This window comes from Rutidosis leptorrhynchoides, chromosome 7 (genome assembly GCF_046630445.1).
Source record: "Rutidosis leptorrhynchoides isolate AG116_Rl617_1_P2 chromosome 7, CSIRO_AGI_Rlap_v1, whole genome shotgun sequence".
Taxonomy (NCBI): domain Eukaryota; kingdom Viridiplantae; phylum Streptophyta; class Magnoliopsida; order Asterales; family Asteraceae; genus Rutidosis; species Rutidosis leptorrhynchoides.
Genome location: NC_092339.1, coordinates 260,120,988 through 260,148,424, shown reverse-complemented (window position 1 = coordinate 260,148,424; position 27,437 = coordinate 260,120,988).

The following is a 27,437-nucleotide window of genomic DNA, read 5'->3' as shown; positions in this document are numbered from 1 at the left end:
GACTTAATAAAAAAGGGCATATCCGATTTCGATCATTCAACCATATAATGTAGTTTCAATTACTTGTGTCTATTTCGTAAAACAGTTATAAAAACAGCGCATGTATTCTCAGTCCCAAAAATATATATATATATTGCAAAAGCATCTAAAAAGGGATTAATGAAACTCACGCATATAATTATTGTAAAACAGTTAATAAAACATTTGCATATATTCTCAGCCCCAAAAATGTAAAGAGTAAAAGGGGAGCAAATGAAACTCACGCATATAAATATTGTAAAACAGTTAATAAAGTATTTGCATGTATTCTCAGCCCAAATATGTAAAGAGTAAAAAGGGCAAATGAAACTCACGCATATAAGTATTGTGAAACAGTTATTAAAGCAGCGCATGTATTCTCAGCCCAAAAATGTAAAGAGTAAAAGGGAATCAAATGAACTCACCGTATTGTATTTTGTAGTAAAAATACATATAACGACATTGAACAACTAAACAATGCAAGGTTGGCCTCGGATTCACGAACCTATATCATTTGTATACTTATTAATATACATAATTGTAATCGAATAAGTTTATATATGTCTAATTTTATTTTTTATATCCTTTTATATATCTTGTAGTTATTTAGGATTTATTCTTCTAAATTTCAGTAAAAACATATTCTTTAATTATGTAAATCATATCTTAACTTATATGTTATATATATTTATTGTATATTTATAACATTACAATAATTAATAACTATACTGTTAGTTATCTTGATGTATATATGTATATATATATATATATATATATATATACATATACATATATATATATATATATATATATATATATATATATATATATATATATATATATATATATATATATATATATATATATATATATATATATGTGTATATTTATATACACATGTGTTTGGTATTTAAAAATCGATATTGTGTAAGTATTTTAAATGTTAGTCTATTTGATATATAGTTATATGGGATATTATCTTAATTGTAGTAAATGTAATAAGTATATTCTTATGTACGAAATATTTATCTGCTTAAAAAGGTAGTTTTTGAGTTTAACAAAGGTAATATTAAAAACCATATTATTTAATAATAATACCTATTTTGATAATAATATTAATAATAACAATATTGATAATACTAATTATAATAATACTTATAATACTAATAACGATAATGATAATACCCTTAATGTGATTAATGATAATAATACTTTTAATATATTAGAGGTAATATCAATCATCCTAATAACAATATCTAATAATAATAATAATAATGACATTAATAATAATAATAATAATAATAATAATAATAATAATAATAATAATAATAATAATAGTAATAATGAAATAATAATAATAAAAATATTAATAATTATAGAAACTACCTTAAAAGAAGCCTTTAAAAAGAAAACTTCCACGAACGGGACTCGAACTCGTGACCTCTTGCTTAAACCCAACACCTCTAACCAGCTGAACTACTATTGCTTTTCTGATTATAACTCGCGTTTTTAATTATTTAACCCTTAAGAAACGATTTATCATCTTCATCACATTTCATTATTAATCCTAAATCTTCATCATCACTTAATCATAACATCCTAATCATCCTAAACATGATCTTCACAGAACATCATCAATATCATGTATCATCATATCATTATATTTTCATGATCATCATCATCATTTATCACTACAACATCATCAATCTATATTGAGTATTAACTGTAAACTAACCGAAAACCCATCGGCAATATAGGCCCATTGACTAAGTGATCAAATCCAACTATTAAAGCCCACTAATAAAAATAATTTTTGGAGCCCGTAAATTTCAAGTTGGGTTTCAAATTTCTGTTTTTCTCGATCAGGTTCATCACAGTAGGAAAAGAAAATGAATCGTCCATGCTTAGCTAACCCTACTTCTACCCTACCATTAACATTATTAAATTCCATACTCAACATCATTATAAAAAAAATACGCATGCTGTAAATGACCCATCTTGGGTCGGCCATTTATCAAACACATTCATACCTTTTTCTTGGTGATTGATAAAGCTTAGTATTTTAAACTTATCCAATCTGTAAAGTGTGACCAGGTTTTCCCATTTATATAATGTTAAATCCTTCGAACTATAACAGGAATACATCTAGCAGCAGGTGGTAATGAATGGCGTGTTTTTTTTTGTTTTTGAAAGTCGTGATGTGTGATTCGTGTTGAACCAGGAAACACGAAGGTATAGTGCAGCTGCAGTAATTGATTTTGTAGTAAGGTGATTTATTGTGTCGTTTAACAGTAACACGAAATAATTATAGTAGTATTTAGGGTGTTTGAGCTCGATGGTTTGTGTGATGTTTGATTGTGCTTGTTCTCGATCAGGAAAAGGATACAGTGGGTAGCAGAAGTATATGAAAGAATATCTATATAGGCTCTTGATTGTTAGTTCTTGGTTAATGAAAGGTGGTTCTCGGTTTTATGGTTTGCAAGTGGTGGTGATTCAAAGGTGACGGGTTTTGGTGGATCAAATAGAACAGAAAAATATAACAGCAACAATGGTTAGTTATGGTGGTTGTTTATATGATAAGAGTGATGGTCGTGGTTATGGTGACTGAGAGATGTGAGTTGATGATGAAGATTGTTTCATGGTGAGTAATGAAGATAATGATCAAAGGTGATAGTTAAAGTAATCTATATCTCTATTTATCTTTTGTTTTATTTACAATTTTTAGATATATATGTATAATGGGAATGAATACATGGTTTAACAGATATTTTTGATCATCATTGATTCAAATTGGTTCGTGAAGTTGACATGTAACAGCACGCACAAGGTTCTTTAAAACAAGAAGAAGAAAACAAGAAGAAAATAAGTCAGATGGTGATGGCTAACAGAATCGTTTGCATTGTACTGAGATTAGAGAAAGGAATCAATCCGTATCAGAGAAGAAACAAAAAAAATGAAAAGCAGATAGAGACCTGTAACAAATTTAGAAAAAAAGATATTCGATCGTACATATAAAAATAAATAAGACTGATATCGATTGTCAATCAATTTTGTATATATCTGTGATTGATTCTTTATTGGTACGATTGATTATGATAGATAACAAACTGGAGACCAAAAACAAAATGGATTAAAGTTGATTGCTACATAAAAGAGCTGCAGATTCCAAATCTTTATATATATATATGATTTTATATATGATATTATTAATTAATAATTATAATTATATTATTAATAATCAAAAATACTAACAATATTAATAATAAGAGTAATATTAATAATAAGTCATAATAGTAATTTTAGTGTAATTGATAATACTGATATTATTACGGGTAATTATAATAACAATATTTATAATAATTATTTTTATAGTACTTATAATATTATTATGTAATAATAATGATATTTATTATAAAAACTGATAATAATAAAAATAATTTTATTCATAATAATACTATTTTTATTATTTATGATAATAATGATAATATTCTTTATACTAATTAAGGTTTTATTATTATTTATATCAATAAATATGATATTAATAATGTTAATAATAATAGTATTGGTAATAAATACAACACACCTCATGTATCAAGTTTTATATTTATATATTTTATATTTAGTGGTATTAGTAATACTGATATTGATATTAATATTAAATATTTACTTTAGTAATGAAAGTAATAAATTACTTAACAACTATATTTCACCTTGCAATCAAATTTAATATCTTATTTTTATTTTATTAATTTTTAATAACAATAACATATAATACTTCAAATTATATTTCGAATTATTATTTATATATACATGCACACATATCTATTTACAATTAATTGTTCGTGAATCATCAAGAGCAGTCAAAGGTCAATTGAACAGTTCAAACTTTTTGAGACTCAACCTAACATATTTTGCTTATCGTGTCGGAATAATATAAAGATTAAAGTTTAAATTTGGTCAGAAATTCCCGGGTCATCACATCTTCCTTGCTATGTTATTCGTTAAGAAGTTTCTACTTCCGGTATTTCACGGCCAAACCACGACGCTCTCGTAAATATCAATACTACGATCTTTTGAACAAGGAAGCAAAGGTTCCTTCATGGTAGAAACAATACCTTAAAATCAATGATTCACATTTATTCTCATCCACATTTAAACTCATAAGTAAATAATAGACCGACTCGCCATTTGTGCAAAAACACTTTTCTTACTCTGAAGGATTTACCTTAGACATTTATGAAGATACTCTAAACATTTCTTCCTTTTTGGTTAGCAACTAGATGTTATTCTAGTCAAGTTTTAATCTATGATTCGACATGAAACTGAAATCATAAATCTTAAAGCTACATTCTGAAACTATTTCTAAAGACAAGTTCTCATGTATACTGAACGATGTCTTAAATTTAATCGCTCGTATTATCCTGAGATCAACGAACTCTCAACTAACATCTCATTTGTCTATTAGACATCTCTTGAAAACTAAAGGTATTATGGTTACCTTTCGAAACTTGAAGTTGGTACTATCTCTAACAAACACCAGCCATACATCAAATTACATAACTGAAATCTTTATGTACTCTACTCTATTTTATCTGCCCTACTATTGCGGCATAAACACTCAAGATCTTAACGAGCTCAATCATACATTTCATGCTGTTATAACATCATCTTTCCTTTTAAAGAAAAACTAGTCAAATGACACTCTTGTTATTCCTTGGAAAATTCTCCGCATTTAATGCACTTGTAAGCGACCTATTAAGGTTAAGGATCATGAGATCAAACATGTAAACAAAACAATATACTTATTGTTAACACTCATTGGCCCCGACCGTACCCGGGAACGTAAAAATCAAACTCTACTGTTAAAGTCCGTTGGGATTCGCGTAGAAGCCCCTAACATACATGGGAACGCGAAGACTAAACAATTCGGAAATACCCCCCATCTCTTCTCAACTGCTGATGCAAACGAGAAATCTACTTAAAACTTCAGGACGAAGTTTCTAATAACGGGGAGGTACTATAACGACCCTCATTTTTCCATTCTATATTTTTCCAATATTAAATGCCCAAACAAAATAATTAAAACTTAATGATTAAACTTTAATCAACAATTGTTAAGTGTTAAGAGTTATAAAACATATTAATTAACTTTGTGCAATAATTGACAAGTTAATAAAAGATGAAAATAATAAACTGTTAATCGACACTCTCTGCTAATTAAAATTTATGCATTTATGTAATATTATAACTAATAACCTATAAGTAATAAATAAAAAGTGACATTTATATAAATAATAAAACAATTGAGAACTAAATAAAAAATATATATATATATACAAGTCATGAATTAGTAAAAAGAAAATAATACTTATCATGTAGTAAATGTAATAATAATAATAATAATAATAATAATAATAATAATAATAATAATAATAATAATAATAATAATAATAATAATAATAATAATAATAATAATAATAATAATGAGACTAAATAATCTTAAACAATTACATCCATATGTTGACTAAAAAAAATAAAATAATATATATATATATATATATATATATATATATATATATATATATATATATATATATATATACACACACACACTAGTACCACCTATTGTTGACTAAAAATTATAAAATAAAATAAAATTATTAATTAGAACATCCTTATGTTGACTAACACTCTAATACTTGCACTATATAAACACCCCTAGACTCCTAGTTTCTCATTCAAAAATCACACCAAAATCCTCTCTCAAAAACAATCTCTCCCTCTCCCTCTCTTGTAATATTCGGATCTTCAAGCTTGTTCTTCGTGTTCATCAAGATTTTCAAGCGTGTTCATCATTATTTGGGTTATTTGATCTTCATCACCAAGTTTTCTTCTTGTTTCTTGTTAATCTTCATCATCATTAACAAGGTATGATCCAAAATCTTAAAACTTTTAAATCTTTCTTTCAATTCATGTTTATATTCATAATCATATTCGTGCATGATCTTAACATTCATATTATTTAGATCCTCAAAACCCTAAACCCTAATCATTAAAATACTACTTTAATTAACTAACCCTAATTAATGAAACCCTAATACTACTTATACTATTAATTAACATGTATACACTATTACTATTACTAACACCTATAACCTACTACTTATATTATAACACATAAAAACATTTTGGGATATCTATTAGAGATGTATAGATCTTCGAACTTTCTTGACGAATGGTTTCTACGAAACTCTAGGGGGAAGGGTTTGGATTTCCGATTTAAAGGATCCGATAGCTCAAGCCCCTAGACCTGAAATGGCCATTCGAAGGGAAATGGGTGATTGGAAGCTTATCTAATACGGCAAGTATTCTAAAATGGAAAACACTCTTAAAGTAGAAACTTTCTAGTTATAGAAACTTACTAAGATAAGAAATCTACTAAAAGTGGAAATTTTCTAAAAATAGAAACTTACTAGGAAAGGAAACTTAGTAAAACGAACTATACTTACAACACTATCATACTTAAACATCTACTTAAACTTGGACAAAAACACTTACTACTCTTAAATGTCAATAGGTTGACTTTTCTGCTCACTCATCCAACTTTCTATTCCGAGAAATAACTCTCTCTCTCTACTTACTAAGGTGAATTCATAGCCCCACTCTTTATTGCTACCAAACTTACTTACTTTTATTGGGGTGAGACACATGCTGTTTTTACATTTTACAACTTAGACACAAGTACCAAACTACTAAACTATGCTATACCCGGCTATGTCCGACTAAGTCCCTACAATGATATTTTTAATTGCTCGTTGAATGCATGCTTAATTATTGGGGGTAGGCCTATCAGGAGTAACATCCCCGATACATTTCACTAAGTCATTGTATTACTTAATAATGAAATTAAACCGACAAGTATAAACTACGACTTGTCTTTGGGGCAAACTTGAACGTTTAGTCTAAATATCACGCATTGGCATAACTTTTTGATCCTGCGGGAGATCAACTTTACAAACTAAATCTTGTGGTCTAAAAACAACGATAACTACTTTTGTTAAACCTATGATTTCACTCAACCTTTTTGGTTGACACTTTAGCATGTTTGTCTCAGGTGCTGATTGATTCAAGCTTACTTACTTACTGCTTATGTGATGCTACTTGGACTTAGGAACAAGAGATATCGCATTTACTATTCTTGCATTTGAAACATTTACTTTATTGTAATTTCAATTCTTGTAACGACATTTCATTTTCCGCTATGTACTCTCAATAAAGTTTGATTTTATCATGTAGTATTGTTCTCGTATATTATAATATGTTGGTTTATTTGATATTAGTGACGTTTCTTCTAGACCCTATCTGGAGGACATTACAATCATGAATAAAAATACTAAAAAACCTTTCACAAGGAATGTAGGAACTCCTTGTTTTACCCACTTGAGTTTGAAGCAGATCCCACAAGAGTTCTGCATAATCTGGGTTTTCCACTCTTGTGAACGAGTAGAAAAGCTTGAGCATTGGCACTGTCAGGCTGTCGGATCCACTCCTTGTCATCAGCAAACATCTATTGAAGATCGGGAAGATCACATACCACCGGGAATGCAAGTACTTCTTTTGAAACTTAGCCGAAGGAACATTATTAGCTCCACTATAACCATGCTAAAATACTGAACTCATCATCTGCTGAGTAGATGGAAAAGCAGGAGCATTCTGTACAAGAGGAAGCTGAAAGATTCTCCTAAAATCAGCTTTTGTAATTCTCCTAAATCCCTGTACCCCTCTCAGCTCGAATTCAAATCTAGTAGGTTCTCCCTATGGATTGGCAGCTGTAGGTTGTGTAGCCTCAACAAACTTGATAGTTCTGTACAGAATTTCCAAGTCTGTAACTGGCACACTAACAGTTGAGCTTAGTACAGGCCATAAAGTATGCCTCTCCGGAATTGCAATCTAGTAGTTGCATGTAATGTTTGTTTCAGAATTGATAAAGTTATTGTTCGCCATTTAGCTGTATAAATAATAAATAGAAGACCACAAGATGTTATCATAAAGCACATATCTCTATCCTTATTTCCTTTGAAATCCTTTGAATTTTTCAGATTTTAAGATTTTTATGGATTTTCTAAGTTGTAAATACCTTTTATTCCAATTATGTACAAACTTTTGACTAACATGATATTCAAATGAGGTTCAACACATTACAAAATCATCATGCATAATAAAATATGTAACATAGAGAATCAGAACAACACTTAGTCAATTTTTCAAAACATGTCAAGCAGATTCGGTATTCATGAAATACTTCAGATTCGATAACCAAGTTTGCTTGTACTTTCATTTTAATGAACTAGAATAAGCATGCAAGTTTTTCTAATTCAAAATCAAATTATTTCAAAGTACCAAACACCAGACTCGGTATTAAGCCAAGAACAGATTCGGTAGCTTCAAAATTCATAGATAATTACTTAAACATGCATATTCAGTCTCATAACATTCAAACTCGTAACCAGAATCAATTAACAACTCAACTTAATCAGAAAAGCATGTTAGTTGTTTGAACAGACTCGGTACTGTAGCATTTACACATTCGGTATATACAGAATCCATCAAACCATCAATTAATCTTGCAATCAGGCTCGGTCAATTGATAGATCAATCAATTTAACACAGATTAGACAATATTTCATGTCAGTCAACCAAATTAATTGAGTTTAATCAAGGATTAAAGATTTCAGACTCAGATTCGGTATAATAAACATCATTTCAAAATTAAGTGTCAAAATCCTGTTGTGTTTGATCTTTTCTGGTTTATAATCATTCAGTTATCTCATATCTACAACATGTGTATCTTAAACTTGATTAAAACAAAGAAATACCAAAGATTTGAAGAAAGAGAAGGACAGACTCGGTAGATTAAGACAGATTCGGTAAGGATTATCAGACTCGGTATGCAATTAACACAATGTGAGAGAAAGTTTGACTTTGACCCTCCTATTTATAGATACCAAAGATATGTAAAACAAGGGCCTTACTGAATGGGCTTATTTTACCGAAAGCAGTTCATTTTCAAATTTTAATCAATTTGACTTCAAATTTTGACAAACCTTTATCAAAAATTTTACAAGTTTATCATATTTTCAATGAAAAATATTTCTGAGAAATTCTTGAAAGTTTTGAACTTACCGAATCTACACTGTTGGTTGTCAGATTCGGTATAATGCTAAAAATAGCATTTATTTAGTGAAATTCAATTCTTTTATTTTTTTGGATTTTATAATTTCCAATTTTTAAGAATTTTCTAAAATCAAGATTTGTACTTAGAAAAATTTGAAATATGTAAAAAGTACAAATCTTCAATGATACCAATTTTAAAACGGGTTGCATAATGAGATGCATACAAGCCAAAGTGAATATTTTCAATGTAAAACATGAGTTTTATGAATTCATTTTTTGAAAATTAATTTTCTTTTCCTTTTCTCCCTTTCTCCCTCTCAAAATGTGATATACAATGAAGGTAATCAGCATTTTGATCTTCCCAAGAAAATTTAATAACTCCTCCTTGAAATATGATATCAATCAGTTACCTCCCCCTTCCATAACTATTAAAAAATAAATCCAAGAAGTTATCAGAAATATAAAAGCTTCCCCTTGAAAGATAGTATCTAAAGCATAAGTTATTAGTTGCTCCCCCTAGAAAAGTATTACTCCCCCTAAACACAAGATCCCAAGTATAAGTCCTAATATAGCTAAGGAATGTTAAGCACTATACTCTACCATGCCAATTTCTTTTATCAAGAACTTTAGCCTAAGTTCATCTAAGGGTTTAGTGAACATGTCAGCTAATTGCACTTTGATAGACACAAAGTATAACTCTACATCTCCTTTTTCAACATGGTCCTTAATGAAATGATAACGAATATCTATGTGTTTAGTCTTAGAATACTGGAATGGGTTGCTAGTAATGGCAATAGCACTCTGTGAATCACAGTATATCGGGGTCTTAGTGATCTTAAAGCCATAATCTAGGAGTTGAGTTTGCATCCAAAAAACTTGTGAACAACAATGAGCTGCAGCAATATACTCAGACTCAGTGGTTAATAAAGAAAAACAGTTTTGTTTCTTAGATGACCAACCAACTAACCTATTCCCCAACATCTGAATTGATCCAGATGTGCTTTTTCTATCAACATGGTAACCGCCATGATCCGCATCAGTATAAGCAGTGAGATTGAAATCAGATCCATGTGGATACCAGATTCCAAGATTAGGAGTACCTTTTAGGTACTGGAAAATCCTAGCCACCACTTTGGAGTGGGATTTCTTAGGGTTTGACTGAAAACGGGCACATACAGTTACATCAAGTGTAATGTCTGGTCGACTTGCAGTCAGATACATTAAAGAGCCAACCATGCTTCGATAAAGTGTAATGTCAAAGGGTTCCCCATTAGCATCAGCATCCAGTAAAGTCCTCATTGGGGTTGTCATTGGTTTTAAAATAGTCATTTTAAAACATTTTAGCATATCATTGATATACTTTGTTTGACTGATAAAAATCCCGTTTGGTAATTGTTTTACCTGTAACCCCGAGAAGAAATTGAGCTGGTCAAGCATGCTCATTTCGAATTTGTTGGCCATAAGGTCACCAAATTCTTTGCATAAGGCCGGGGACGTGGAACCAAAAATAATATCATCAACGTAAATTTGAACCAAGAGAATGTGACCGTGGTTTTTACGGATGAAGAGCGTTGTATCAATCGTTCCACGAGAGAAGCCATTATCCAATAAGTACTTTGTCAAGGTCTCGTACGATGCACGCGGTGCTTGCTTTAGAACGTACAAAGCTTTCTCCAAGTAGTATACGTGGTTTGGATGAATGAGATCGATAAAGCCTTCAGGTTGATCAACATACATTTCCTCTTGAAGATGACCATTCAGAAAAGCAGTTTTAACATCCATTTGAAACACCGTAAACTTCATATGAGAAGCAAATGCAAGGAATAGATGAAGATCCTCAATCCTAGAAACCGAAGCAAACGTCTCATCATAATCAATGCCCTCTTGTTGTCGATATCCCTTGGCCATAAGACGTTCCTTATTTCTAACCACAATTCCATCAGAATCCTTCTTGTTCTTGAAAATCCACTTAACCCCTATTGGTCGTTGACCCGCTGGTCTTGGAACTAATCTCCATACTTTCAAACGTTCAATTTGATTGATCTCCTCTTGCATTGCTACCACCCAGTTCAGATCATGTAAAGCTTGAGCAACCGATGTTGGTTCAATCTTACTAAGAAAGGCAGTGTATAAACACATACTCCGAGTAGTCCTTCGAGTTGAAACTGGAGCAGATGCATTACCAATGATAAGATCAATTGGATGACTTTTAGTCCATTGGTTGTTATGTGGAAAAGGTTGTACATCAGTGGTATCCATTGAAACATCAACCGTTGTTGACGTCAAGCCATTATCCTTTTGTGCTGATGTAACATTGTCTAATGGATTCGTTTGAGTATCTGGAGAAATAACTGGAGTTGTATCAACAGATGTATCTTGAATTGGTTTAAGATGATCATCAGGAGGTGGGAGGGAGGATAAAGAAGCAACAGGTGAATTAGTTGGTGTTGTATCTTCATCATAGAGACTTGGTTGTGTCTCCACAGTAGTTGACTGTGATGGTGTAACCAGTACGGCTTGAACATCTAAATTCTGTTGAGGAGCATAAAGACTATCAAATAAGATATTCAGTTCCTCTATTGTAACCGTTGTAACACCCTTCTTCAAGAAAATTGAATTTTGCGTGGAAGAAGTAGTAGCCAGGTTAGGATCGGGTTTTGAACCGAGTTGTTCAAAATCCATACCGATAACTCATCGAACTTGACATTGATGCTTTCCTTGATTGTTTTTGTCCTTTTATGATAGACAAAATAAGCAACTTTGTTCGAAGAATAACTGAGAAATATGGCTTGATCGCCATGAGGATCAAACTTTCCGAGGCTTTCAAAATCGTTAAGCACATAGCATATACAACTAAAAACACAGAAATATTTGATATTCGCCCGTCTACCATAAAGTAACTCATAAGGAGTTTTGTCAAAATGTTTATTAATGATATATTGATTTTGGGTAAAAACATGCAGTTGAAATGGCCTCCCCCCACATTTTTGGAGGTAGTTTGGAGTAGGTAAGCATCATTCGAGTTGCCTCGCACAATGTACGATTACGTCATTTGACTACTACATTCTGTTGAGGGGTTCATGCAGTAGAGAACTGATGTTCAATGCCTTGGTCTTTCAAATAACTATCAACCAGGTCATTCTTAAATTCCATCCCATTATCAGATCGGATGCTCTTAGCATGTTTGTTAAAAGAGCGTTGAGTCTTTTTGATGAACTCGATGATAATGGTGGGGGTTTCAGATTTAGTTCTCAAGAGAAAAATCCATGTAAATCGTGTATAGTCATCTACAATGACAAGCACATGTTTCCAGCCACCGAGGCTAGAAACTCTCATGGGTCCACATAAGTCCATATGCAATAATTGTAAAGACGATGAAGGACTGAGGTTTTGCTTAAGCAGATGATTAGTTCGTTTCAGCTTACCCATCGCACATAATGGACACACATGATGCTTATCATATTGAAAGCTGGGAACACTATCAACTAAGTCTTTAGAGACTAGTCGATTAATACCCTTGTAATTCAAGTGTAACATCCGGTGATGCCATAACCACGAATTTTCTTTTGTGGAACGGGTGACCAAACACATGGTTCCATGTGATGGTGCATCATTGAGGTCAATAGTATATAGTGAAGCACAACGTTTACCAATAAGGAGATCATTTCCATTGGTGGATTGCACCGAGCATTGACGACGTTCAAACAGAACTTTGAGATCTCCGTCGCAAAATTGGCTGACACTAAACAAACTGCACCCCAAACCCTCAACATATGAGACCCGTTTGATCGTTATGCCATTTTTCAGATAATCTCCATAACCCGTTATCGCTGCAATCTCGTCATTTTCAAAAGTAACCGTTCCTAGGAATTTGTAAACAAAATTTACAATCTAGGATTTATCGCCCGTCATGTGTCAAGAGCAACTGGAGTCAATGTACCACACATAGATGTCGAAACCCTGTCAATGTTAATTTTCCTAGAGTTTAGATACCCAAAGTTTCTTGGGTCCTCTATGGTTAGTACCAACAAAAAACTTTGGATCACAAATTAATGTATCACGTAAAGCAGCATGCAATTTAGACATTAAAGCATCATCTAAAGCCACATTACATGAAGCATCATAAGCGATATCAAGTTTTACATCATCATCTGAAGTCTTTACACACAATTTATTCCAAGTAGATGTTTTGTTAACACAAGAGAATTGAAAAATATACGATGACTTCCTAGGTCGACTAGCAGATTTCTTGGTTTGGTTTACTACTTTCTTAGTCGTGGACTTAGGAAACGATACAGACTTGTAATTCAAGTTAGGATTATAACCCGTGACACGAAAAACACCTTTGTTAGTGAGACGTCCAAACTTTTCAGTTGACATTTGAGTATTTTGATTTTGCAAAATTTCTATTTTTATTTTACGTTCCTTTGCATCATACTCACTCAAATCAGGTTTTGGACTCGTGTTTTGTATTGAAGACTTCTTTGGTTTTGTTGAAAGACATTCCTTTGTATATTTTGTCATTAACATCAGAGAAAGTTTTTCACTCGAACAAGAACCATCTGGATGATGTACCTTCTTCACAATGAATTATGGTGAAGGTGTAACCTTTGAAACTCTTTCTCAAATTATGAACGTAAAGGATTTTTAAGAATGGTAATGAGTGTTGAAGCTTTAGTAGCATTTGATTGTGATTTACCCTTAACCATCTTATCAATCCCGCCAGCACACTCAGAAATAGTATTCATACACTTAGTAAGCATTTGTGATGTGTGTGCTTGCATAGCAATCTGTTGTGTTGTTGCCTATTTTAGTTGAACTATCTTTCAATTCAAGCTTAAAATTTCAAGACATAAATCATCAGCAGACATTAAAACTTCACCTTCCTTAAAATCATAAGTACGTTCTTTCTTAGGAAGTTTAGGCAATTGTTCACACAGTTCAAGCATTTATTTCAAATGTTTGCATCTAAGTTGCAATTCTATGTTCTCTTTTTCAAGTTTGTCAACTAGATGAAACAAATCTATTTCTTTAGGCTTTTCCACTTTAGGTTCTACCTTAGGTTCAACTTTTGGTTCTACCTTAGTATCAGAAGTTGTTTGACCTAGTGATACTGACTCAAACAAGATAGTAAGTTCATGTGCTAGGTCTTCACAGATAAAATCATCAGAAACAGAACATGCAAGTAAGGCTGGTAGCATTACTTTTACATTAAAACTTGGTTCATCAAACATGTAAGTAACTAGAGGGGGGTAAATAGTTACTTAATACGTTTTTAACACTTTTTCGATTGATCACCAAATTCGATTTAACTTTGATCAACCAACTCAACTCAAACTTGATCTGTGTAATGTATATGTTCAAAATGATAAATGAAGTAATGTAAAGAACATAAACACAAGGATTTATAGTGGTTCGGGTGGAAGTTAACTAATCCACCTTAATCCACTCCTCGATTACACTAATCGGGATTTGTTGCTTCACTAAGCACTTTTCTCCAAACCCGGTGGAGATCCGATTTACAAATCTTCAACTTCTTTGGTAGACAACAAACCTAATCTTTCTTTCCCTTTGAAAGATCAACTCCAACCTAGATCTACTTGTCCTCACCTTGGACAAGTATTAATCTCCAAATAAGATTAATTAACTTCCTAAGTCCCTTTAGGGAAGTAGATCACTAAGCTAGCCTATGCTTCTACTAATTGAAGTTACAAGACTTATACACTTTGCAATGATGATCCTAACACAATACTAGGACATACATTACATTAAGTAAACTCACAAGATAAATGATTTTGATTAGTAAGTTTACAACAACCCAATTCTATATCTATAAGATCATAGAATCTTCTCTTGCTTGATCACATTTGAGTAGTAATTGATGCACTTGTGATCACTGGAGATAAGCCCTTGAAATATGCAAGAGGGTCAGCTTCAAATGCTCTTAAATGTTTGCCTTTTATAATTAGATTCAAAAAATAGCCATTGACACACGGTTGCCTGCACGATCGACCATGGTGCAACCGTGCGTGCTCCAGTCCAAATTAGGTATCCGTTGTATAACCGTTTGACTCAAATTTGAACACCACATTTTGGCACCTTTACTCCTTCTAGCACCTGTAAAAGAAACCAAACATCATATACAAATACTATATGCATTAAGTGTGTGAGATTTGGTCTTAATGCATGAAAGTGACTAATCATTCCAAAAGTGGTAAACCCAACATTCTTGGAGAAGTGTCTTGATTGATATTTAGGGAAATTTTAGTTTGGTCAAGACTTAGTTAGTCACATTAATGTCTTTAGTTCAATTCTAAAGACTAGTCAATATGTCATTAACTTCCTAATTTCAATTAATCACAAGTCATGATCTTTTTTAAGTTTAGTTAGAGATTAATTGAACAATGTCTCTATAAGATAATCATGAAGCATGTAGAGACATTAAAGTTAAGTCATAAGCAACCACCCTTAGTTACTTAGACTAGATGAAATAGACAATTGACTATACTTTCATTGTGAACCATTTTACACTTAATCTATTGGAGTAGGTTAGTTACTTAAATCCTAACTAATGAGCACATAGCAAACATATTAATCAAGTTGACAAGTTTATGGGTATTAAGCATATTGGCAAGTAGCAAGTAATACTTACATAGCAAGAGATAGTTATTCTAGGATCAATCATATAGATACTTGCACAGCTTATAATTCAAGCATTTAATAAGTTTAATGTGCAATATAACTCATTACATGATTAATGTGTAAGCACACATTAATGTCCAACACATGCACAAGGGAAGAGCAATCTCTAGTTGGGACTTGGTGACCATCCTAAATGTATCTAAGTGTGTTTTAGGATTACAAGTCATTACTAGTTAACCTTGAGAGCATTGTTCCTTATTTAGCCTTAATTAATCACTAAGTTATTTCTAATAGCAATCATTGTTCTAGTGACATTGGCTGAAGTGTGTTGGTACTTGATGATCATACTAAGGATATCTAGATAAGAATTAAGATCACAAGTTGTTAATTAACACTTATGTGTTATGTCTAATCTTGTTTAATTTGTCATTAAGATATCATTACGCGTAATTAATCACAATTAGTGTTTTTATGACCAAAACTCGGTTGAGTATGAAGAAGGCATATATTCTAAGCATGTTGATAAAGGTTTCATGAATTATAGATGTCGGGAACTAGTCAAACTTTATTTGGTCGAAAATGGTAACAGAGAGAACTGCGATCGCACTGCGGTTGACTGTGGTGACGACCGTGCAACTTGTTTTCACAAAACTGCGTTGCAATTCATTTTGGGTTTTCACGGTTGACTATGCGTTCGACCGAACCTCGACCGTGTGTTTAGCTGAAGTTTTAATTTCATTCTTTAACCTATGTTTGACTTGGTCGTTTGCAAGATAAAGTATGGATTAGTGACCTTGCGTGTTTTATGTTAAGATGTCAGTCATCACTTATGCATATGTATGTGTCATCATCAAAACATATTCTTTGGTTAATCACACTTTGGTTAATCATACTTAAGTTTATCATTTAGTTCATTAACCCACATTCAACCAACATTCTCCCTCTTTTTGATGATGACAAACATACAAGTGATGAGGGACATTTTGCTATAAATATGCAAGTGTTAACAATCACTTGTATCCATCTTTCTCCCCCTTTTGTCAAAGCAAAAAGGTTAGCTCCCCCTAGAACTAAGATCGCCCTTAGAACAAAACTCCCCCTTAAATTGTGCACATTGGAAAAGCATATATATTAAAACACAACAAGCACATAGTTTATTCAAAGCACGTACTAATCACAGATAATTCATACATAGATAATACATGATAGTCAAAAGAAGCTCAATTTTCATGATGAGAGGAGTGACCCTTGTCCTTGTCCTCAAGTCGTGATAATCTTCGACCAAGTTTTAGAATGTTTCCATGAATTACATTGTTTTGTCCCTGTGTCAAAAGAGAACAAAAGTTGGCAGGATTTTCAAGAGGAGGTTCTTGGATATGCTTGGTAGAAGCTTTGCATATTGGATATGAAGAGACTTGAATGGAATGATCAAACGGAGATGTCATTCCAACATATGCAAAAAGCTTGGTTAGATGGAGACCATACGGAAGTGACATGTGGGAATATTGACTTGCATGTTGCATTCTTGATGCCATGAAGTGTGCAAAATTTACTTTCGTGGAGTTCAGAAGACACCATATGAAGGTGACTTCATTTGCATCCAGTCGATCCAGTAGTTCCCCCTTTCCATAAATATTTGCAGTGATGATATGTTGCCAGAGATCATATGTCGATGCAAGATGTTGACAAAGGAATCCATCCTTTTTGATGAATTCGGATCTAAGAGTTCCATTGCACATAATATCTATTGCATTGTCTTTCTTTACCCATTCAGAAAATTCATTGAACGAATTTAGTTCTAGAAAGAATGTTCGACCTTCATTCGGAACATCCATAATATTTCTAAATTCTTTAAGTGTTAATGAATAACTTCTTCCACAAAGAGAAAATGAGATTTTCTCATTATTTTGTGAGAATTGAAAATTCTCATAGAATTCATTGATGTGAAGCGGATAGAGTGAACCTCTTAGATTAAGAAAGGCATCCCACTTGATGTTTGAGAAGCTTTCAAGAGAGTATGTAGTAAGATGATGTGTAAGAACTTCTCTCCCTTCAACAATAGATCTCATTGTGAAAAAAAAAACTTTTGCTTTGAAAGAGATGTTTGGAGTAGTTGAAGTGAATTTGTTGAATGTATTTGCTTTAATAGATAAATGATGAATGTTGTCTAGTAAACTTTAATGGGGTAGGCAGCTAGATTGAGAGTACTTTGACAGAGATATCAATTTATCCTCTTGCAATCTATTGATCATTGAATTTGTGTCAGGTGTTAGGACAAATCAATTTTGTCAGGTGTTCTGCGGTCGAATCACGGTCGACCGTGGGAGAAGCCGTACAGTGACGGATTTATATATTTGTAAGCAAAACCAACTTAAGCACATAATAAACATTACAATACCAGTTATCTTACACATAATTGTTTTAGTGCCAACATTTAAGCACTTCACATAGTACACAACTAAAGATTATTATCCCAAACACACAAGTTATGACCTATTACAAGAAATAATTTTGACAAATCCTTTCAACGATTTCTTGAACCTAGAGTGATTTTCACTAATCTCTTCCTCTCGCTTCAGAATCCTGTCGATCTTGGTTTCGAAATTCGAATTCACAAATTCTTGGTGTTCCCGTAAGTTTGCTTCTTCATCTTCTATTTCCTCTTCATCCGATTCTTCCTCTGGTTGATAGTTCTCAATCTCATCGAGATCCTCTTGAAGATTCGATCTTCTTCCACTAGAGGATTCTGCTCGATGACCACTTCGAATGATAGTTGACTTATCCAGTGGCTCAAAAGAAGGTTGTTAAACAATAGCGTGTGTTACTTTAAGGTAGCTGAACAGACTGTTTAGATGCATTCCATATGGAAGAGATCTAGTTGATTCAGTCATCAGATTGCTCATTCGTGATGCCATCAAAAATGTCACATTAATCCCCATATTTAATTCAATTGCTCACATGACAAAAATTTGGGTGACATGAATGTGAGAGTGGTTTCCTAGTCGACAATAGATGTTGTGGTCAATGATTTTGTTCAGAATATCTAGATCTAATCGGAGATCCTTTTCGGTTAGTCCCTTGGATAGGATTTCTGAGTGATTGGCGTTAGGTTTGCAAAGCAGGGTTAATACATCGGTAGCTTGAATAAACCCAGGAAGATGCTCTAGTTTGTGTCGTCTACTGTAGAACTCCATTCCTTCAGTAGGGACACCCAGAATTTCACCAAAAGTGCTGAGAGGAAATTCCCACCACTTTTTGTTAAGATGAAATCTTACCATCTTAGTTTCTGTGTTGAAGCTATAGTTGGCATAGAATTCTCTTATTAACTCAGGATATATAGGTCCACTGATTAGAACAAACGAACCTAGATCCCTCTGGAACAGCTTGTCAATTACTTCAGGATATGCTTCAAGACTTATGATTCTTCCTTCTGCTATTGTTCTTGTTTTGAGCCATTTCTTGTTGTAAAGTGTATGTTGTCTTGTATCAGCTGGAGGATCATACCTTTTCTCACCACCTCTTGACTGAGCATCCCTTGTTCTTGCCATTATCTACACGATGATACTCCAAATTAATTTAAGGTGTATAATTCAATTGTAGGCAACAAGTTTTGCAAACTTTAATTATCATCAATACTTAGGTGTTTTGATGTTAATATTCTTCACATTTTCACTCTTCATTAGTGTCAATGAGTTTTCAACTAGATTAAGATTTTCACAAAGTTCATATGTGTTCTAGACTTTTGAAATCATCATCAACACATGTTTTGACATTCAACATTATTACACTCAATTTGCAATAATGTCATTCATATCATATGAACAATGCTTCTATGAAAATCTAAGCTAGATGTATAATGAACCCTAGAATTATCCAAAGTTAAATCAATGCATAGATATAAAATAATCATTACTACAATCGTTTCTAAAATTTTTCTTCAAGAACAATTTCAATTGTTTGCATCAATTTAGATTTTGATTCATTCTAGTTAGGGTTTCTTCATAACCCTAATTCATCATACAAACACAATTGAATGTTAGGAAAACAAGGATTAATCATACCGAAAGTAGGAATTGAAATTGAAGGAATGAGCGTTCTTCTCCGTGCGGTCGATGTCCTCAGTCGTGTGTAGGTGTGTGTGTGTTGAAGTGGGATGAAAAGAAATAAAAGTGAGGGTTTAGTTTAATTTAAAATAGAATTAGACCACGCACGGTCGAAGCACGGTTGACCATGGTGTTAGCCGTGCAGATATTTTTCCACGTACAGGACAGGAGTCTGCGGTCGAGTATACGGTCAGCCGTGGTGCTGCCGTGGATCCTTCTGATCACTTATTTCTTCACTTCTTCTTTCTTCAAACGCGTTTTGACGATTCTTAGGTTCTATAGTATACTTGAGGACAAGTTTTCTTTTCATAACGTTAAATGATTACATCCTCCCGATGTTTAATCATCAATGACACGTAATATACTATATCTATATGTATATATATATATATATATATATATATATATATATATATATATATATATATATATATATATATATATATATATATATATATATATATATATATATATATATATATATATATATATATATATATATATAACGTATCAATCTAGTATTTAGCATGCAATACATATTTTCACATAAACACACAATCCTAAGGCAAGTAAGTTTCCTACACTTGATTTTTTAAAATCATTTTCCAAAAACAATTTTGCATTTGTAAGAAAAAACTTTCATTTATACAAATTCTTTTGAGAAAGTTATTCTCATTAGCATTTTGATCATTGATTTTGATTGATTTTAAGATTACCCAATCCTTGACTGATCCCTACCATGGAATTGCTAGCTTGGTCCTTTTTTCCCATATTTTCAATTTTCCTAACAATGGACAATGGACTTTGATTACAAGATTTGTGTTTGCCAGAGTCGTGACATATATTCATTTCATGTTTATCTCTTGATGAATCACAAATAGTTATCCTTTCAAGTTTTCTTTTCAAGATGTTATTTTCATCAATTAAAACTTTGTTAAGTTGTCTAACTTTGTGTAGTTCTTTCTCCAAAAGTTTTACTTTGTCACGACTACTATCATACACAAATTTAATGGTCTTGTAATCATCTAAAAATTCTTCATAATTAGATGGATAGAATACATGTACCTTATTGCAATCCATGCTTGAGACGTCATCTTCTTTGAATGGAGATTCAACCTCTTCTTCACTTTGACCATCTTGATCCAAATCATTCAAAGAACTCATGATGCAAAAGTCTTCATTTCCATTCAATCCTTTTGCTTGAAAATCACCAACCTTTTCCAAACCCTTCTCTATTCCTTTACCCTTTAAACTCATAGAGTTTAAATCTTCTTGAGAACATAGTGAGCGCCAACATTCTTTTGCACTTTCACATGAGATTATCTTTAATCTTTTTTCACTAGGAAGAATTCCATGAAGTAGTGAAATTACATCAAATTGTTTTAAAACATCATTGTTTTGAAATGTTGACTTCACTAGTCTTAAACTAGCTTGTGGTACAAAGTCTCTTACTTTGATTATTCTTCACAAGTAGTAATCCTTGGATTTGAGATAAGACTCAAATCTTGATTTCCACACATCAATATTCATCTTATCAAATATTGGTGCTTCTTTCAACAATTCTTCCAAATATCCCATAGTTTGAGTTGATCCGAGAATCGTTGACTCAAGTTTTTGCACAAAACAAATTTTGACGCTTCCGCAATCGTTTATAGCGCAATGATTTGAGCAACCGCTCTGATACCAATTGTAAGTAACTAGAGGGGGTGAATAGTTACGTAATACGTTTTTAACACTTTTTCAATTAATCACCAAATTCGATTTAACTTTGATCAACCAACTCAACTCAAACTTGATATGTGTAGTGTATATGTTCAAAATGATAAATAAAGTAATGTAAAGAACATAGACACAAGGATTTATAGTGGTTCGGGTGGATGTTAACTAATCCACCTTAATCCACTCCCCGATTACACTAATCGGGATTTGTTGCTTCACTAAGCAGTTTTCTCCAATCCCGGTGGAGATCCGATTTACAAGTCTTCAACTTCTTTGGTAGACAACAAACCTAATCTTTCTTTCCCTTTGAAATATCAACTCCAACCTAGATCAACTTTTCTTCACCTTGGACAAGTATTAATCTCCGAATAAGATTAATCAACTTCCTAAGTCCCTTTAAGGAAGTAGATCACTAAGCTAGCATATGCTTTTCCTAATTGAAGTTACAAGACTTATACACTTTGCAATGGTGATCCTAACACAATACTAGGACATACATTACATTAAGTAAACTTATAAGATAAATGATTTTGATTAGTAAGTTTACAACAACCCAATTCTATATCTATAAGATCATAAAATCTTCTCTTACTTGATCACATTTGAGTAGTAATTGATGCACTTGTGATCACTGGAGATAAGCCCTTGAAATATGCAAGAGGGTCAGCTTCAAATTCTCTTAAATGTTTGCCTTTTATAGTTAGATTCAAAAAATAGCCGTTGACACACGGTTGCCTGCACGGTCGACCGTGGTTTGAGCGTGCGTGCTCCAGTCCAAATTTGGTATCCGTTGTATAGCCGTTTGACTCAAATTTGAACACCACATTTTGGCACCTTTACTCCTTCTAGCACCTGCAAAAGAAACCAAACATCCTATACAAGTACTATATGCATTAAGTGTGTGAGATTTGGTCTTAATGCATGAAAGTGACTAATCATTCCAAAAGTGGGAAACCCAACATTATTGGAGAAGTGTCTTGATTGATATTTAGGGAAATTTCAGTTTGGTCAAGACTTAGTTAGTCACATTAATATCTTTGGTTCAATTCTAAAGACTAGTCACTATGTCATTAACTTCCTAGTTTCAATTAATCACAAGTCATGATCTTTTTTAAGTTTAGTTAGAGATTAATTGAACAATGTCTCTATAAGATAATCATGAAGCATGTAGAGACATCAAAGTTAAGTCATAAGCAATCACCCTTGGTTACTTAGACTAGATCAAATAGACAATTGCCTATACTTTCATTGTGAACCATATTACACTTAATCTATTGGAGTAGGTTAGTTACTTGAATCCTAACTAATGAGCACATAGCAAACATATTAATCAAGTTGACAAGTTTATGAGTATTAAGCATATTGGCAAGTAGCAAGTAATACTCACATAGCAAGAGATAGTTATTCTAGGATCAATCATATAGATACTTGCACAACTTATAATTCAAACTCTTAATAAGTTTAATGTGCAATATAACACATTACATGATTAATGTGTAAGCACACATTAATGTCCAACACATGCACAAGGGAGGATCAATCTCTAGTTGGGACTTGGTGACCATCCTAAATGTATATAAGTGTATTTTAGGATTACAAGTCATTACTAGTTAACCTTGAGAGCATTGTTCCTTATTTAGCCTTAATTAATCACTAAGTTATTTCTAATAGCAATCATTGTTCTAGTGACATTGGCTTAAGTGTGTTGGTACTTGATGATCATACTAAGGATATCTAGATAAGAATTAATATCACAAGTTGTTGATTAACACTTATGTGTTATGCCTAATCTTGGTTAATTTGTCATTAAGATGTCATTAGGCGTAATTAATCACAATTAGTGTTTTTATGATCAAAACTTGGTTGAGTATGAAGAAGGCATCTATTCTAAGCATGTTGAGAAGGGTTTCATGAATTATAGATGTCGGGAACTAGTCAAACTTTATTTGGTCAAAAATGGTAACAGAGAGAACTGCGGTCGCACTGCGGTTGACCGTGGTGATGACCGTGCAACTTGTTTTTACAAAACTGTGTTGCAAATCAGTTTGGGTTTTCATGGTTGACTATACGGTCGACCGTACCTCAACCGTGTGTTTAGCTGAAGTTTTAATTTCATTCTTTAACATATTTTTGACTTGGTCGTTTGCAAGATAAAGTATGGATTAGTGACCTTGCGTGTTTTATGTTAAGATGTCAGTCATCACTTATGCATATGTATGTGTCATCATCAAAACATATTCTTTGGTTAATCACACTTTGGTTAATCATACTTTAGTTTATCGTTTAGTGCATTAACCCACATTCAACCAACAAAACACCTCATCTATGGTAATAATGCTAGAACTAGGTTTGTTAAACATTTCATTCTCAAGCATTAAAATGTATTTCTCTAGCATGAGTGTAGGAATATAAACCAGTCTACGTTTAGGCACATAGTTAGCATGTTGCATATTCTTTTCAGATTCAACAAGTTCCTTCAAGAAATCAGGATTTGATTTACCCATTTTAGCATTAACTTTCTCATACATTAAGCTAATTTGATGGTATCTTCTAGATTTGCGATTAACAATAATATCATCAAAATCAGCATCAGATGCATGCACAAAATGAGATGGTAAACCAGCTTGGAAATAATCAGAATTATATAATCCTGGAATCTTTTTGAAAGCATCGTCTAAGATCTTAGGATCTTCATAACCCAACCCTCACTTATCACCATGAATCGTTTTTGATCTATTCATGAAAATTGTTTGTTTTGAAAGTTCCATATCAATGATAGCTTTTGATTGCTCTGTTCGATAGAGTTTTTCCTCATATCGAGCAGGTTGAGCTTTCATTTGAAGAGACTCTTTTGTTAATAAAGAAATTTCAGTGTTCTTCTCAATTATGGTGTTTTCCAAATGAATAATTTTCTTGTTTAGCTTTGAAAGTGTGGGTTCATGTTGGTTTTTTAAATCAGAAAGATCTTTTTCTAAGAATTGAACTTTCTCCACAAGACGTTCTGATTTTAGATGACAATCAGTCCTTTCGACTTTAATCGGATGAATTGACTTTTTAAGTTCTTCCAACTCAGTTTCCGTAGAACTGAGTTGAACTTTCAATCTATTCATCTTCGATTGTGATTTAGACGATGAAGGTTTGGTCTCATTAAGTTTAATTTTATCTTTTAAAACCTTGTTTTCAGATTTTAAACCTTTGACTTCTTTTGACATTGAAACCAAATTCTTCATCAATTTGACATTGAAACCAAATTCTTCATCAAATCAGGTGGAATTTCAGTTGATTGTACCTCATCATCATCATCAGATGCTGAGTCAGAATTCTCCATTGCTTCCTTTGCTTTGATGAGCTTAGTCACCTTACAAATATTTGCATGTTCCACCTCTGAATCTATGTCATCAGCCCAGTTAAATCAAGTATCATCAACTGGTTTCAGCTCTCCTCCAGTTTCCACAATCTTCGCCATCAACATTTTCTTCTTGTAGTAAGATGCGTCCTTTTCTTAGGCATCTTGCACTCATGAGAGTAATGACCAGCTTTGCCACAATTGAAACAGATTGAGTCATCCTTCTTGGAATCATCAGCACGTTGATGTTTTGATTGATCAGGTTTCTTGTAATAGGAGGAAGAAGATGAGTTCTTGTGTTGATTGCTTGATTTGCCTTTGAACTTGTGCTTGTTCAAGGCTTTGGTGAACATGGCTGCCATCTTGACTAATTCAAGGTGAGAATCATCAACGTCAGAAAGATGCAACTCTTCAGAATCGGTTGATTCTTCAACAAGCACTTTCTTGGATAAGCTTTTGGAAGTAGTATATGATTTGCTCTTCTTTTTGGCAATTAGGGCAAGTGGATCACCCGGAGAAGACTCTTTCCTTTCCTCTTGAAGTTTAGACACCGCTAGTTGATGATGCATAAGAACTCCAACAAGCTCATGAATAGTCAACTTGTCAATCTCTTTGGTAGATCAAATGATGGTTCCATAAGGAAGCCAATCTGTATTGAGCTTTTTAAGAAACTTCATGTTGATTTCAGCATTTACTTTTGTAATCTTGCACCTTTTCAACTCATTGAGAACACCATTGAAATGACGGTATGTTTCTTGAAGTTATTCTTCTGGTTCCTGCTTGAAATCCTCATAAGATCCAAGAGCCTTATTCAGTTAGGAACATCGAACATGTCATAACCTTCTTGTTGTCGTTTGATCTCATCCCATATGTCTTTTGTTATGGTGTTGCTATCAACATTTTCAAACAACTCATACGGGATGGCTTGCATAACAATGTTCTTAGCCTCTATGTCACCCTGAGCTCTCTCACGTCTATCTCCAGAAAGTTCATAGACTGGAATTGGCATACCAGTATCCGGATGATACTCTACAACTGGACCATCTCTAAGAGAAGCCCATATGCATTTTGTTTTCTCACCCTTGTAGTCTATGTACTGAGTGATACGGTGGAGCCACTGAGTGTATTTGCCATCAAACAACACTGGAGGACGGGAATCTGATCCAATGATCAATGTATCTTGGGTTGACATCTTGAAATTGAGGTAGATTCGGTAAAGATTCGGTATTAAACACAATCTTAGATGAAGGTTCATAAAAATCTAACAAAAATGTCATATTCGGTATTTGGTTCGGTACTGTAGCAGACCCGATAAATGGTTCGGTACTGTAGTTGATTCGGTAAAGATTCGGTAAAACAGATTCTGTATCAGAAACTGATCAGTAACACAAGTATCACACCCAGATTCGGTATAGATTCGGTAACCACAAGACTTGAAGCCTTAGAGCACTTCAAAACCAAAGAATTAAGTGATACCAAGACTTTAGTTCGGTATTTGACTCGGTAGTCAAATTCTGTAAAACTTTGAACTCAAACACAATCCAATTCCTTTGAATTAGATTCGGTAACCTTGCTGTACAAGGAAACAAGTTAGTAACACATAGAATATCAATGATACCAAATGTGAAGGATACCGAATGTCAACTATAGTAGTTGACAAACCGAGTCTAAGTATAGAACTTAGAAATTTAATCGAATCCTTTCTCAAACCACACCAATTAGGTGCGTATGATCAAACCGAATGTGATAGAATCACTAACACACCACAATCTGCAACACTTAAGATGAATTATCAACTTTGAAGCAGACTCGGTATGGTAGTTACGATACCGAGTGTTGATTGAATCTTTAAAACTTGAAGAATTGATGAAATTGAACCGTCAAAAATGTGATTAAACACCTCACGAACACAACTGAATCCACTAACCTTCACTAAAAAACAGAATCAAGCTGGAATTGATCAATACCGGGAGTCAAAAATGTGATATTGCATTGAAGCTTGCGGGAGTTTGGTTTCACTTCTACCAAAGTGATAAGGTGAGTGGAATAATTATACGTGTATGTATATGATGTATTTACTTGGGCGGAGTGAAATGTGGGGTTTAGTCGCAGTGTTAAGACACCAAATTTTACGTGACGGGTGGGTTACTCGCGGTGTTAAGACACCACTCTTAGGTTAATGATGTGTGGGTTTAGTAGCAGTGTTAAGACACCACATTTGTCGTGATGGGTGGGTTTAGTCGCAGTGTTAAGACACCACTTAAGGGTTAGTGATATGAAGTGTAAGTACACTAACGGATGTTGTGAACATCGATGGTCATTCGCGAGTACCATTCCCTTGTGCTATTGGTTAACCATAGTTATGTGTTGTAATATTAGCATGTTATATTGTATTGATTATATGCTATTGGCTATGCTAGCTTGTGGTGTATAGG